Below are 12,970 nucleotides of genomic sequence, written 5' to 3'. Positions count from 1 at the left end.
GTAGTCTCATTTACATGACTATCACACACCCAGATTTGAGTTATGCTGTGGGGCTAGTAAGCCAATTCATGCAGAGCCCCAGAAAACCTCATTTGGATGCAGTGAGATGCATTATGCGATATGTAAAGACCACTGCACATTATGGTTTTCTTTATGAGAATGGTAAAGGCTTGGATAGACATGGCTACACAAATGCTGATTGGGCAGGTAGCTCATATGACAGGAGGTCTACTAGTGGTTATGCCTTTACACTTGGAAGTGTCGTGGTGAGTTGGAGTTGCAAAAAGCAACCTACTGTTGCTTTATCTAGTACAGAGGCTGAATACAGGGGTGCAGCCATTGTTACTTGTGAAGGAATATGGTTAAAAAGTCTCTTGGCTGATTTGGGTGAGCCTATTTGATGGCAAGGTTGTCATTCATTGTGACAACATGAGCAGCATATAGTTAGCCAAGAATCTAGTGTTTCATGCGCGGACAAAATACATAGAGGTCCATTATCACTTTGTCAGAGAGAAGGTGCTGGATGGTACAGTGGATCTATAGTGAAGAGCATGTGGTAGACATCTTTACAAAGCCACTTATAGCAGGGAGAAGTTTGAGTACTTCCGTACTATGTTGGGAGTACATGGGATGAGCTTAAGGGGGAGTGTTGAGAGCTTTGATATCCCAAGCTCATCTACATCTTCATCTATGGCAGTACATCATGAGCTTGAGAGGGGCTGTTGAGAATTAAGCTCGATGTCAGTGTGTGCCAGCTGTGCTATGTGCTAGCATGTTAGGTAGCAGCATGTGTGAGACATAAATGACCGCGTCCAACTAGTCATAGTGTGTGGACATTAGCTAGGGTTAGATGAGTGTGGACACAACTCATAGTGTGTCTAGTGTATTATGGATGATGGCTTTATGCATTGTGTGAGAAGGGAGATGGCTTCCCTCTATGGTTAGGGTTTGTAATATACATTAGGGTTTGCTCCTGTGTGTGTGTCTCCTCTCCCTCTACCTGTTTTTCAACATTGCGGAGGTCCCAAAGGGTCAGGTATCCAATTGACAGGTTCACATATCGTGACTTTGCTATGCATTATGCATATATGCCCTCTTCATGTGGAACCTACATGATGCTATACAGAATCTACTGGGAAGCATGTGTGGGAGAAGGCAATGGATGTTTAGATGGATGCATTGGTCCATAGTGAAACTTGGGATTTGGTTGCCTTACCACAAGGCAAAAATGTCATTGGTTGCAAATGGGTTTATAAGGTAAAATGAAAATCAGATGGTTGCATTGAGCACCATAAAGCGCGGTTGGTGGCTAAGGGTTATGCACAAACCCAAGGCTTGGACTATGATGAAACATTTAGTCCAGTTGCAAAGATGGGAACAGTGAGAGAAGTCATTGCTATGGCTGCAACAAATGGTTGGGAAATGCATCAAATGGATGTGAAAAATGCATTTCTAAATGGTGATTTATAAGAGGAAGTTTTTATGGCACAGCCAGAAGGATATGTACACCCGAGGTACCCCACTCATGTATGTAGATTAAAGAAAGCAATATATGGTTTGAAGCAAGAACCTTGTGCTTGGAGTGATAAGATAAGCTGATATCTTATCTCCCTTGGATTTCAGGTTTCTTCAGCAGATTCTTCACTCTATGTGAAGAAAATAGATCATGGGATTGTCTTGCTTGTCATCTATGTAGATGACTGGATTGTCACAAGAGATCATGCTAGAGATGTTATGCATGTCAAGAAGGCATTGAGTGGGCAGTTTGATATGAAAAACTTGGGTGAATTGAGATATTTTCTTGGGATTGAAGTGATCAAAGACCATGCAGGGACATGATTAGTGCAACGCCAATATGCATTGGATATATTTGCAAAATATGGGATGACAAGGTGTAAGCCAATGAGTACACCTTTGGAGTAGAATGTGAAGCTGTGGGCTGATTTTGGTGAAGACTTGGATGATCCATCTATGTATAGAAAGATGGTTGGCAATCTTATTTACATGACTATCACATGACCGGATCTCAATTATGCTGTGGGGCTAGTAAGCCAATTTATGCAAAGCCCCAAAAAACCTCACTTGGATGCAGTGAGACACATTATGCGCTATGTAAAGACCATTGCACATTATGGTCTTCTTTATGAGCATGGTAAAGGCTTGATGTACACAGCTACACAGATGCAGATTGGGCAGGTAGCTCGTATGATAGAAGGTCTACTAGTGGTTATGCCTTTATATTTGGAAGTGCCGTGGTGAGTTGGAGCAGTAAGAAGCAACCTACTGTTGCTTTATCTAGTACAGAGGCTGAATACAGGGGTGCAGCCATTGCTACATGTGAAGGAGTATGGTTAAAGAGTCTCTTGGCTAATTTGGGTGAGCCTATTGATGGCAAGGTTGTCATTCATTGTGACAACATGAGCAGCATACAGTTGGCCAAGAATCCAGTTTTTCATGCGTAGACCAAACATATAGAGGTCCATTATCATTTTGTCAGAGAGAAAGTGTTGGATGGTACAGTGGATTTACAGTATGCAAAGATTGAAGAGCAGGTGGCCGACATCTTTACAAAGCCACTTAGCAGGGAAGAAGTTTGAGTACTTCCGTACTATGTTGGGAGTACATGGGATGAGCTTGAGGGGAGTGTTGAGAGCTTTGATAGCCCAAGCTCATCTACATCTTCATCTATGGTAGTACATCATGAGCTTGAGAGGGGCTGTTGAGATTTAAGCTCGATGTTAGCTTGTGCCAGTTGCACTATGTGCTGGCCACATTAGATAGGAACATGTGTGAGACATAAATGACTGTGTCCAGCTGGTCATAGAGTGTGGACATGAGCTAGGGTTAGCTATGTGTGGACGCAACACAAGTAGTGTGTTGTAGATTATGGATTATGGCTTTATGCATTGTGTGAGTAGGGATATGGCTTCTCTCTATGGTTAGGGTTTGATTAATACATTAGGGTTTGCTCCTTTGTGTGTGTCTCCTCTCCCTCTACCTGTTTTTCATCATTATTGTGACCATTGATGATGGTTAGGGATACGAGCCTTTGTTGGGACGTTATGAGGAATATTCTCTAAAATATTTTCTTGGATACCACGTCCATCATTAGTCGCGATGGTCCGTGGGCCGTGTTCTTGATACGTGGGCAGTGACTGTGTGTATGTAGTGTAACCACCCTCCTTGTATACGCGTCTATCACACTGCCTACGATACTATATATGGACATGGTTTCCCCCCATGAGCTGAGGTATCGAATGCTTGGAGTATCCACCTCCTTCTACACTTCTTACATACTCCATCCAAAGTCTGTCTAGATCGCTATCTAAGCTCTACTTGACAGTGCACGGATGGACATCACCATCACTTGTACCTCTTTAGTATAATAAGAATTTTAAATTCTCTCCATTGTGTATCTATTGCATTGCCTATTGTGCTTTGTCTTGCTATCTCTTTCCACTGTGCCATATTCTTATATGATATCAGAGCTTAGGTACTCTTAGTACGAATATAGTGCATAAAGTTTAGTCTTTCTTTGCATAGAACCCTAGGAGTAATGGCTTCTACCTCTGCTATTGTTGCTGCACAAGTCTTACATATTCGTCCACCTATCTTCACAGAAGGCAAGCTTGATGCGACAAACCATACTCTTTGGAAATTCAAAATCAATGCCATTCTAGACTCTTATGAGCTCCTAGAAATTGTTCTGTTTGAGAATGGATACAGAACCAGTGGGAAGTCCCGACCCCAACAACCCTGCAAGCACGCTTCCACGAGATGCTACACTTCTTCGGGCATGGAGAAGGTGCAATGTTGATGCACTTTGTGCCATCGTCACTAGCATAAGTGATGTTGTTCTCACTTTGATTCAACATACTACCAAGGCTATAGATGCTTGGATCATACTAAGAAATCAGTATGAGACTCGTAATCAAACCAGGATTTTGAACCTAGAGAATCATCTTCCTGCTACTACTGAAGCATTTATCTCGCGGATCAAAAATCTGCGAGATCGAATGGCTGGCTGTATAGGGATTACACGCACTAGTGAGAGGAGTTGGCCTAGAGGTGCATTCGAATTCCTCCACAAAAGTATGATGGCTTGGCTACATCATTAAACACTCAGGTTAGAGTACCATCTTTATCATTTCAAGAATTTAGTGCTATGCTACTTGAGGATGAGATGCGGCTGAAGACTTGTGATGGTAGTGATGCTGCATTTTCGGCCAATGCTAAAGGCAAAGGCATGACATCTTCTAATGAGAAGAAGAAGAAGCCAAAGAAGAAGAAGTTTCAAGGGAGCTATTATTACTGTGACAAGAAGGGTCACACTGTCAAAGACTGTAGAAAGAAGCAGACTGACGATGAGAAGAACGGCACCTTGAAGTCTTCCTGGAAGGGAAAGGAGTCAAGCAACAATGTCAAGGCTGAGCTTGAACTTTGGGTCACCATTGGAGAGGTATGTTCATGTGCTCAGGCCCCAGTTGATGATGATTCATGGATTCTGGATAGTGGAGCATCCCGACAAATGACCAGTAAGAAGGGTTGGTATAGTACCTAGAAGCCTCCTACAAGAACCCATCAGTGTTATTGGGAATAATGCTAAATGTCCAGCTGAAGGGTCTGGAACCATATCTTTTATGGCAGGTGAAGAGAAGAAGCTGTCAGATGTGCTCTATGTACCCCAGATAAAGAGAAATCTACTTGACAGATTGCAATGACAGATTGTGGACTTGAAGTCTGCTTCAAGAAAATTGAAGCAGAAATTCTAGATGCTATTGGCAAGGTAGGCGTAAGAGGAGTAAGGCGCAACAATCTCTACGAGAGCTGAGTGTCCTTATAGTGTTTGTAGATAAGAGCACAAGAAAGCTTTGGCACGAGCGATTTGGTCACATTGGATTTGTTGTGCTAAAGGAGATGCAAAAAAGGGTGTGGTAGCTAATTTGCCTGCATTTTCAAAATTTTAGGAACCATGTGAAGCTTGTATGATGGGCAAGCAACAATGCAAGGCATTTCCACAGGAGAGAAGCAATCAACCAAGGAATCCTCTAGAGCTGGTACATGCTAATCTTTGTGGTAAAATGTTTACTATGGCATTAGGGGGATCTTCTTTTTTTATGCTATTAGTTGACAGATTATAGTAGGAAGATGTGGGTTTATTTCCTTCAGGATAAGGCTGAAGCTTTTGGCAAGTGGCTACCAGCCGAGATGTGGTATTTGCAGAACAGCCACACTTAGTGGAGGAAGGAGGTTCGTCCAATCTATCATCAGCCGGAGAAATAGTCCACCATGAGCCCAACCCACCAGTTAGATTTCCTCTCAAGGAGGAGGAGTTTTTAGAGGATGAAGACTCTCACACATCACAACAGCCTGCTGCTACACCACAAGGAAAGCTACTTCCAAAGTGGGCACAACAGCTCTTTGATGAGCGTAATCCAGTACCTGAGAAGTTAGAATCTTTAGCAGATGGACCACATAGATCAAGGAGAATAAAGGAGTAGAGAAGAGCATCTGATCTCATTGTCAATATGGCCTTGATGGGCCTGAGATAATGGCAACAGTCAAGCTTCCTCATCTTCTTGAAGTTGTGTGTGCATTCCTGCAACCCTAATTCCAACAATTGGTATCAGAGCAGGCTTCCTCCTCCCGGGCAGCATCACCGGCACCTGCCGCTTCATCTCCTCCGATTGCGACGAGGTTTCACGAGCGTCTGCAGGTTAGTGTATGCCGTGGGAGAGCCCGTAGGGCCTGTTTGTTTCAGAATTTTGATCTGAAGTCATTTCGCCCCCCGTTTTTGCATTCCAAGTACTGCGCAGGCAAAATCGTCCTACTGTGCAGATTTTCTGTCAAGATTAAAATCTGCAGGACAGGTGCCCATTCGTCTGTTTTGGGCTGTGCTACATAGCACAGGTCGATTTTATACAGGTTTACCTCTTACAGACAGCATTTACATCTAGTAGTACAGTCATTGGCCATGGCTGACAACAATGATGTATTCCGCATGTTGGCTGCTGAGGATAAGTTGGATGGCACCAACTATCCATTGTGGGCATATATGATGCGACATGTATTGGTAGCAAAGGGGTTATGGAACATTGTGCAGGGTATTGATGCACGTCCTATTGTGGCTGGGAATGCTGCAAACACATCAGAAACAGGTACTGTTGATGATGGTGCAGGCACAAGTGCTATAGCAGCTGTTCGAGAACCACCACTTTCAGCAGAGCAGATTCGTTGGGATGGTAGAGATGCGCAGGCTCATGCCTTGATTGCGCTGTCTGTCAAACGTACCATTATCCCACATATTCGCTCCTGCAGGACTTCTAAGGATGCTTGGGATGTACTTGCCACATTGTATCAGGCAAGAAATGAGGCTCGTGTTGCTTACCTCCGAAAACAGTTGGAGAGTGAGCATATGAACGAAGGTGATTCTATGGATAGCTTTTTGACAAAGATCAAGGATTTCAAAGAGCAGCTCATTTCTGCAGATGAAATCCTGTCAGACAGTTCACTTGTGCAGACTGTTTTGAATGGTCTACCAGATTCTTATCAGGGTTTTGCTTCCACTCTTCGCTTGATGATGAAAGGCAATCCCAATGCCTTATCATTTGAGGAGTTAGTTTCTGTTTTGCTGCAAGAAGACCAGTCAAGGCAAAACAGGAATATTATGCGTGTCGCAGATCAAGCTTTCGTTGCTAGTCAGAGAAGCGGGAAAGGTAAAGCTGGCTTTTCTTCTAGTAAGCAGAAATCTGCAAATGCTGCGCAACCAAAGAAGGAAGACAAAGATGAGAAGAAGGGTGACAAACAGAAGACATTTTGCAAGTACTGTAAGGGAAATGATCATGTCATCAAAGCGTGTCCTAAGCTGGCTGTGAAAGAGGCTAAGAAGAAAGAGGCTGGTATGGCTGTTGCAGATGCCTCTCCTTCTAACAATGAATCTGCTAATGTTGTGCTAGATACAGAATGGGCATTCAATGCGCAGTGCAGTTATGACCCATCTTTGCATGACACATGTATGTCTGCAGTAGATTCAAATGTATGGTACTTTGACAGTGGTGCCACTAAGCATATCACCTCGCAGCGCAGTTTATTCACTTTCCTTGAGTCTGCTCCCACAGGGAATACTGTCACTTGTGCCAATAACTCCTCTTATCCCGTTAAAGGAGTTGGACAGATTGTGCTGAATGTTGCAAATGGAAACACCTTTACACTTTTTGATGCATTGTATGTGCCAGGGATCAAAAAGAATCTGCTGTCAGTCTCCGCATTTGCCAAAACAGGTTTGGTTGTAAAATTTGTGGATGACAGATGTACTGTTCATGATCTCTCTTGTGGTGACATCATTGTAGCATCTGGTTCACTATGTCGAGGGCTGTATAAGCTCAATATGGATGGCAAATGTGTAGAGGATTCAGCATGTGCTATTATGGATACGCAGGCTATTTCAAATGCAAAACTGTGGCATGCACGTTTTGGTCATCTGAATTTTGCAAGTTTGCTGCGCCTGCAGAAATCTGAAATGGTGTCTTCTTTGCCTAAGCTTGAGGCACCTGTCAAGCATGTTTGTGAGGGCTGCATATTGGGTAAAATGCAGCGTGCTTCCTTTCCCAAAGATGGATCAGTGAGAGCTGAACGCAGATTGCAGCTTGTTCACAGTGATGTTTGTGGTCCCATGCAAACTCCATCATTTGGAAACTACCTTTACTTCGTGACTTTCATTGATGATTTTACCAGGCATGCATGGGTATATCCTTTGAAGGCAAAGTCCGAAGTGTTTTTGTGCTTCAAACAGTTTTTGGTTATGGCTGAAAATGTGTCAGAAAGTAAGATGGGCACCCTCCGTTCAGATCGAGGGGGGGAGTATATGTCTTCAGAATTTAATGCATTTCTGGCTGAGCGTGGGATAAAACACCAATGTACAGTGCCGTATACACCACAGCAAAATGGTGTGGCTGAGAGAAAAAACAGGTCTCTCATGGAAATGGCAAGATGTATGGTTAAGAGTCAAAGTCTACCACATGGTTTTTGGCTTGAGGCTGTCATGTGTGCCACTTATGTACTAAACAGGTGTCCCACCAAAGCATTACAGGTTGTCACTCCATATGAGGCTTGGCATAGCCGCAAGCCATCTGTTGGCCATTTACGTGTTTTTGGTTGCCTGGCATATGCATTAGTGCCTGTGCAACATCGCAGAAAATTGGATGACAAAGCTGTCAAATGTATTTTTGTTGGATATAGTGCTGAGAGCAAAGGCTATCGTTTGTATCATCCACAGACAAAGCGCATTTTGGTTAGCCGTGATGTTGTATTTGTGGAAGATGCAGTTCAGCCCTTGGTTTCATGTACTAAGGAGACAGATATCAGCTCACGTGATGTCTATGATACATTGTTGCCTCTTTTCAGTGGTGCACAGTCAAGTGCAATACCTCATGAGGCAGTTTTTCAGCCTATGCAGGTTTTAAATGATGGCACAGATCAGCCTATATCTGATGCAGATGTGCATGATGCACTTGAGGATGAGAGACAAGAGATTGAGGGCTCTAGGAACATGCCTAGATGGCTGGTGCAGACTTTGCGTGACAGCAAGTTGGATGCCCCTTTGTCTAGTCGCACTCGTTCTGGCTCTCATGGTGCCTCTTATGCGTCAGATTGTTATGCATTGGCTGTTTCTAGTATGTGCGATGAAAGTGAGCCTGTTTCATTTGATGAGGCACAAAGTTCAGAAAATTGGATGGCTGCTATGCAAGCAGAATACGATGCTATTATGAAGAATGGTACATGGTCTTTATGTGACTTGCCCCCTGGCAAGAAGGCCATTGGCACTAAGTGGGTATACAAATTGAAGCGTAAGCCTGATGGCACAGTGGATCGCCATAAGGCTAGGCTTGTTGCAAAAGGTTATGCTCAAGAGAAGGGCATTGATTTTGATGAGACTTTTGCTCCCACATGTCGTATGACCACTGTTCGTAGCATCTGTGCATTAGCAGCTCATAATGGTTGGAATGTACATCAGCTGGACATAAAGACTGCGTTCTTAAATGGAGATTTGCATGAGGAGGTGTATGTATCGCAGCCTCGTGGTTTTGTTCAAAGAGGGCAGGAAAACAAAGTGTGCAGGTTAAAAAAGGCTTTATATGGTTTAAAGCAAGCTCCACGAGCTTGGTATGAAAAAATACATGCATATTTGACTGCACATGGGTTTCAGAATAGTCCAACAGAAAGCACTTTGTATGTTAAACGTGTGGATGGTGTACATCTAATCATTGCTCTCTATGTCGATGACATGCTGCTCACAGGACCAAATGAGAGTCATATTGCTGATTTTAAGGCTGATTTGAATGCCTCTTTTGAGATGTCAGATTTGGGGCATTTGCATCATTATTTGGGGATACAATTTAAGCAGTGTGATGGAGGTATTGCTTTGTGTCAGACAAAGTATATTGAAACATTGTTGCGGAGATTTGGCCTTGAAGACTGCAAGCCTATTGCTACTCCAATGGAGACAGGTTTGAAGTTGAGTCTTCATGATGCTGGAGATCACTTTGATGTCACACTCTATCAGACAGCTGTTGGTTGCCTCATTTATGTATGCATTACGAGGCCAGACATTCAGTTTGCAGTCTCACAGGTGAGCAGATTTATGCATAGCCCAGGCATTAAGCATTGGCAGGCAGTGAAGCGTATCTTTCGCTATTTGAGTGGTACTCGGCATCTTGGGTTGTTTTATCCCAAGGGGGGATCATTGCCGCCAGATTTACATGTTTTTTCAGATTCTGACTGGGCTGGTTGTTATGACACACGCGTGTCCACGAGTGGTTTTTGCTTCATGCTTGGAAGCTCATGCATATCATGGTTGAGCAAGAAGCAACCTACTGTGGCCACTTCTAGTTGTGAAGCTGAGTACAGGGCAGCTTTCATAGCTACGGTTGAGTGTGTGTGGCTCAGACGCCTTATGGCTGATTTGGGTGTTGGGCAGCCATCTGCCACCACCATCTTCACTGACAGTCAGAGCGCATTGGCAGTTGCGCGGAACCCAGTGTTCCATGCTCGTACGAAGCACATTGAGGTGCACTACCATTATGTCAGGGAGAGACTCTCTGCAGGAGAGATCAGTTTGGCTTATGTGCCAACACAGGATAACCTTGCAGACCTTTTCACAAAGGCTCTGCCTCGTGAGAAGTTCGAAGCTTTTCGCAAAGCTTTGGGCTTACTCCCTTTTGTGGATTCGTCCACATAGCTAGACACTTCCCTATACATGAGTGCTAGCTCTTGTTCACCGCATCACTCCAGGGGGGATTTGTTACCATATTATAGTAGTGATGTGTGTGAACACACTTAGGACCGCCGGGGCACTTTTTCCCTCACTAGGAGGTTTTTTCCCCCGTGCATTGTATATACGCCCATTATCTTCTAGGGCTTGTTATCTTTCATTTTTGGCACTCATAATACACTACTGTGTTGTGCTCAAGCTTCCTCATCTTCTTGAAGTTGTGTGTGCATTCCTGCAACCCTAATTCCAACAGATGACTTAAACATTTTAGGTGACAATGAAGAGATGATCCAGAAGACAATGGATATGCTGAGCCATGAGTTTGAGATGATAGACTTGGGTCTTATGCATTTTTGTTTAGGGATTGAGGTTTGGCAAGAGTCAGGTGAAATCTTCATTTCGCAGCAAAAGCATGTTTGGGAGATTCTCAAAGAATTTGGGATGACAAACTACAAGCTTGTGTCTACGCCAATGGAAGTGAACATGAAGCTTTCTGTAGAGGATACTTCATCACTTGGTTGACATCAGAAAGTTGGTGGGGAGTTTGATTTTTTTCACTAACACTAGACCTGATATCAGCTTCACAGTTGGTGTGTTGAGTAGGTTTTCCAAACAACAAGCCACGAGAGAGTCATTGGAAGGAAGGGATGAGGGTACTTAGGTACATCAGAGGTACTCTTAAGTATGGCATCACTTACAGCATGGGTGACACTTTGACAGGTTATTGTGACTCAGATTGGGCAAGAGATTGTGATTCTAGGAAATCAATTTCTAGATTTTATTTTTCACTTAGTTCCAGTGCTTTCTCTTGGAGAAAGCAAAAAGCAACCTACAGTGGCACTTTCTTCCACAGAGGCTGAGTATAAGGCAGTTTGCTTGCTGCATGTGAGCTAGTATGGCTGAGGAGAATCTTGGTTGACATGGGAGTTTAGATTATGGAGGCTACAATCTTGTGGTGTGACAATCAGAGTTGCATGGCTATCTCCAAGAACCCTGTGTTTCATGCTCGCACAAAGCACATTGAGATGATTCAGTATCATTATTTGCAGGAGTTGATAGAGGATGAGATAGTGGAGCTGGAGTATTGCTCTGCAGAGCAAAAATGTGCTGACATCTTCACCAAGGCTCTTGGGAAGGATCAGCTCACTCGGTATCTTCATCGACTTAGTGCCCTCGTGTATACACGTCCACATCGCCTATAGTACTATATATGGACATGGTTGCCATGAGCTAAGGTATCCAATGCTTGTGAGTATCCACCCCCTTTTACAATTCGTACATACTCCATCCAAAGTCTGTCTAGATTGCCATCTAAGCTCTACTTGAGAGCGCACAGGTGGGCAGCACCATCACTTGTACCTCTTTGGTATAATTAGAATTTTAAATTCTCTCCATTGTGTATCTATTGCATTGTCTATTGTGCTTTGTCTTGCTATCGCCTTCCGCTATGCCATATTCTTATATGCACTACAAGCCCTTGTGGGCACTTGGCCACATTGCAGGGAGGTAGTTTTGCTCCCAGCTATCAAAGCCCCTCCTTCAACTTTTGGTGAGCCAAGTAGCAAGAGGCAGAGAACATAGCCACTATTTTGTAATACGATCATGGATTTCTTGTACTCTCTACCACAGTAATAAAAATGAGGTTTCTTTTTTATCTTTGCATCATTTGCTCATTTGATTTTATCAAATTTTATATGTTTGATTCTATATCTAATTGTTTAAAAATGAAACTTGATACAGTCAAACCAATTGCACACAATTAAAAATAACAATTTAAATAAACTTACCACAAGAAAGAAAAATGAACAAGATAGAAAATGAACAAAAACACAAGGAGAAGAGAAAAGGTCTTGATATTCATCAAAGTCATCAAATTACATATTGATGGTTACATAGTTATACGATTACAAAAGACTAGTATATTTACAAATACCTATAATCTCTCTCCATTTGCACAAGCGACGAACTAGCCGCATGTCCTTTTTGGTGATGATGATCCTCTTTCTGTGTATAGCTGCTATCAATGTATCACAAAAAAGATGAACTAGGTAAGCCTGCAACCACCTCTGCAAAGCATCCATTGCTTGTGTTGTCCATCGACATGGCAGCTGGTAATCTGCTTGTCGAGCCCAAAATCTATGGTTTCCCCTTAACTTGACGATGTCATGAATTTATTGTACAACTCTCGTGAATGTTTCCTTAGGAATTAAGTTGTGCACTATCTTTTGATTGTGCCTAATTTCCTGCAAGGCCATAGTACCTCACCTCCATCTCTATTTGCGGTGTCTTATCTAGGGCTAGGGCTGAGGTTGGGGCTGGGGATGGGGTTGCACCTCCTCCTCCAGCTGGTGTGGGGCTTGAGTGAGGTATAGAGGATTAGGCTAGGCCTGGTGAGAGGAGATTCTTGCTTTCGTGTTGGAGTCTTGCAAGCTGATGGCATAGGCTTGCTCTCTTTTGTGGGCCACTCCCTGCTGCATAGGGTTTTCTTTGTGTGAGCCATGAATAAAAAAGAAGATAAACAAGAAATGAACAAAATGAGAGAAACTTTTATTGATATATGTTGAGATATCGAGCTCATCCAGTGAGGCGGTGGACACTGATGACCCGCCTGGGAGATAGGCCCCACACTTACACCATTGGCATGGTTGGTGAGATCATGGGCGATATGCGACCAGTGGGATGACAGGCTGTGTGATAGCC

General features: G+C 43.4%; 1 pseudogene; it reads left to right on the top strand.

Annotated features, from left to right (window-relative positions):
* The window catches only part of LOC147621058 (uncharacterized), a 49,759-nt pseudogene extending 37,124 nt beyond the window's left edge, over positions 1-12,635 (top strand).
* The last annotated feature ends 335 nt before the right edge of the window (positions 12,636-12,970 follow it).

The sequence above is a fragment of the Cibotium barometz genome, chromosome 31 (genome assembly GCF_041138505.1).
Source record: "Cibotium barometz isolate CiBa-2024 chromosome 31, ASM4113850v1, whole genome shotgun sequence".
NCBI lineage: Eukaryota > Viridiplantae > Streptophyta > Polypodiopsida > Cyatheales > Cibotiaceae > Cibotium > Cibotium barometz.
Note: the sequence above shows the minus strand (reverse complement) of the source record. Positions and strands in the feature narration are given on the sequence as shown.